The sequence below is a fragment of the Prionailurus bengalensis genome, chromosome C2, assembly GCF_016509475.1.
Source record: "Prionailurus bengalensis isolate Pbe53 chromosome C2, Fcat_Pben_1.1_paternal_pri, whole genome shotgun sequence".
NCBI lineage: Eukaryota > Metazoa > Chordata > Mammalia > Carnivora > Felidae > Prionailurus > Prionailurus bengalensis.
The window spans coordinates 35109044-35112757 of NC_057350.1; the positions used below are offsets into that span (position 1 = coordinate 35109044).

The 3714-nt window shown below is 42.9% G+C and overlaps 1 pseudogene; it reads right to left on the bottom strand.

The window, feature by feature from the left end:
- Window positions 1–824: 824 nt before the first annotated feature.
- On the bottom strand, window positions 825–2164 carry LOC122492338 (annotated as a pseudogene).
- Between the last annotated feature and the right edge of the window lie 1550 nt (window positions 2165–3714).

A 3714-nucleotide genomic window follows, 5' to 3' on the forward strand; every position in this document is an offset into this window, starting at 1 on the left:
AACAGGATTGTTATGGGTTTCCGAATTAACCTGTGATGTCACAGTGCTTTTGTATGTAATGGTTTGGGACTGAACATAAAACTATCCTATAAGGAATATCTAGAACTAAGACATTGAGGAGGAAGATAGAAAACAATATGCCTTGGAGTTATGGAAGATTTTAAGGTAGGAAAACTGATTGGACGTCTATAGGAATATCTCTCTAGGTATGTGAAAACACAGTAGTCAACAAAATATGTTATATATGTTTAAATTTGACTCCTGTCTAAAGTCCAGAGATTAAAGTTGACGGTCTTTAAAGAACTCCTCTAGGGGGTCCTGTGTGATTCAAGAGCATCCAACCCTTGGTTTCAGCTGTCATGATTCCAGGGTTGTGGGATTGAGCCCAGCATCAGACTCAGTGCTGAGCATGGAGCTTGCTTGAGATTCTCTCTTTCTCTTTCTCTCTCTCTCTCTCTCTGTCTCCCGCCCTCCCTCCCTCCCTTCATCCCTCCCTCCCACTGTGACCCTCTCTCCTACTTGTACGTGCTCTCTCTCTTGCTAAAATAAATTTTAAAAGTAAATAAAGATCTCCTCTAAACTGATTCTTCTTTATTTTTTATTTCTTTTGATAAGAGTTTAATTGCCACTAGAATTATTTTCAAGTTAAGAAGATAAGGGTATTTTTTTTAACTATTCAAATGCTTTAATGGTGGCGTCCATACAGCATGTGGTGTCAAGACAGGAAAAAGAGCAAGTGCACACAGAGACATGGTTATCAGATAACAGGTTGTGAGTGAATTCTGAGTTCACATGGCTTCCACATGCTTTACTAGCTATCAGCTCTAGGCCACCTCTTCCTCTGCCTCCTCCTCAAACTCACCTTCCTTCTCAGCCCTGGAATCCTGGTACTGCTGGTATTCAGACACCAGGTCATTCAAGTTGCTCTCAGCCTCGGTGATCTCCATCTCCTCCATGCCCTCACCTGTGTACAATGCAGGTGCCTTCACCTGTGTACCAGCGCAGAAGCCCTTGCACCTGAACATGGCTGTGAACTCCTCTGAGATACACTTCAACAGTGTGCTATTGCCGATGAAGGTGGCAGACATTTCTAGCCCTCGGGGTAGGATATCACAGATATCTTCATGTTGGGGATATATTCCACTAACATTTAGCATCTGCTTGTCCACCCTCTTCATGGACATGTGGCCCCTGAACACTGTAACCATGGTCAGATAGAGGTGGTGGCAGAGGTCACAGACAGCCATCACGTTCTTGGCATTGAACATCTTCTGGGTAAACTTAAGCAACCTCAGGGCCCAGTACCGTTGGCTGCCTCTGCTGATCAATGGGGCGAGGCTGGACATGAAGAAGTTCAGGCAGGGGAAGAGGGCCTTATTGACAGCCAGCTTGCACAGGTCAGCATTGAGCTGGCCAGGAAAATGCAGGCAGGTGGTGACCCCACTCATGGTGGCTGACACCAGGTGGGTGACCTCCCAATAGGTGGGTGTGGTCAGTTTTAGCGTTCTGAAGTAGATATCATAGAGTGTCTTGTTATCAAGGCAGAAGGTTTTGACTGTGTTTTCTACAAGCTGGTGGACTGAGAGGGTAGCATCATAGGGCTCCACCACCATGTCTGACACCTCGGTGGAGGGCACCATACCGAATGTGCTCATGATACTGTCTGGGTACTTCTCTTGTATCTTGCTGATGAGGGGGGTACCCATCGCAGACTCAGTCCCCCTACCCAGGGAGTGGGTCAGCTAGAAGCCCTGCAGGCAGTCATCGTTTTCAGCTTCCTTCCTCAGAACATCCAGCACCAGGCCGACCAGCTCTGCACGTTCTGTGTATTGACTCTTGGCCCAGTTGTTCCCAATACCACTCTGACCCAAAACAAAGTTTTCTTTCCTGAAGATTTGCCTGAAGGGTCCTTAGCGCTTGGAGTCCATGGTGCCTAGCTCCCGGTCCAGGAGTACAGCGCAAGACACGTACTTGCCACTGATGGCCTTGTTGTAGTACACATTGATCTGCTTCAACTTCAGGTCGCTGTCTCTGTGGTAAATGTCTGTGGTCGATGCCAGGCTCGTCACTGATCATTACTCCACCACCATCCCGTCCCCCCCACCGAACTTGGCGCGGATCTGGTTGCTGGATTGTCTGGCCTGCAGTGCACTATCTCCCTCATTGCGGCAGCAAGAGCCAAACATTGGGCGGCAGAGTGCTAAGAAGATTGACTTTTTAAACTTCAAAATGAACTTCCCTGCTATGACTGACTGTATTTCCTAATATGAAGAATTATAAGTTTTCACAATTAAAGCATAAGCTTTTAGGATACATTGATTCTGGGCGTTATGCCTCATCCATCTGCCACATAGGCCTATTCCAGTTGACATCCTGATAATTGCTAGCATGCATACAATCTACAGTTTAAAACTTATTACTTATCATAGGGAAGCTGACCCAATATAAATGTGTTTTAAAATTTAGTCTTATCTAATAAAAAATAGAAATGGTCAATAGAAAGAAATCTAATTTTTAGAAATTTAAAATATATTTGGAATTACTGGAGATTGCTTTCTTTTTTAAACTTTTTAAAAATTTACTTAGAGAGAGAGAGACAGAGAAAGTCAGCGGGGGAGGGGCAGAAAGAGAGGGAGAGAGAATCCCCAGCAGGTTGCACATTGTCAGTCAGGGCAGAGCCCAAAGCGGGTCTGGAGCCCACAACTGTGAGATCATGACCTGAGCCGAACCCAAGAACTAGATGCTTAAGGGACTGAGATTGCTTTTCTTTTTTTTTTTAAGTTTATTTATTTATTTTTAGAGAGAGAAGGAGAGAGGCAGAGAGAGAGGGAGAGAGAGAGAATCCCAAGCAAGCTCTCTGCTGTCAGCATAGAGCCTGAGGCATGGCTAGAACCCACCAACCATGAGACCATGACCTGAGCTAAGACCAAGAGCTGGATGCTTACTCGACGGAGCCACCCAGGCACCCCATGAGATTGCTTTCTTAATTAAAAAATTAAGTTAGATTAAACATTTTTTTGGTGAAATTCTCTCTCTGTCAGTTGGCATGTTGGCACAAGTAAACCCTCCTTGCTTTCCCCACTAAAAAGACTGTGGCCATGATTTCACTAAAGGCAACTTTCCTATCATTCTTGTTTTTTTGTTTTTTGTTTTTTGTTTTTTGGTTTTTTTTTTAATCTTCTGTGCCCAAAACAGTGCTAGATGGTGGGCTAGCAAATATTTGTAGAAAAAAGGCATAAACTGTAGTTTAGTACTTTTCTATGGTTTTAAATAATGTTACAAAGGCAAAAATAATTGAATAAAAATGGAAATGACTAAATATTTTAATTCACTTAATGGTATATGTATATTCCACTTTTGTGAGAGCAAAGAGAGGGTCACAGAAAAATCAGAAGATGCTAGGCAGCTACATTTTTGAAAAGATCAAGTGCCATTGAATTTGCAGAGTAACAGAAAGTTATATTTAGAAGTAGACTTAAAATATGACAGTTCATGACATGGTATTTATTAAGGAACACACTTCACATATGGGAGTTGACTTTTTGCTCTAGGATGCCTTGCCTTACACCTCCTTTATATAGAACAAACAAAAATGCTTTTGTACAGGACAGAATGACAGGGTTTCTCAATTCGGTTCTCTGATGTAGTTATAAAAAGGCTTTAAGTAGTTATCCACTGCATAAGTTGCCATTTCAAAATTGATATAAGCTAATA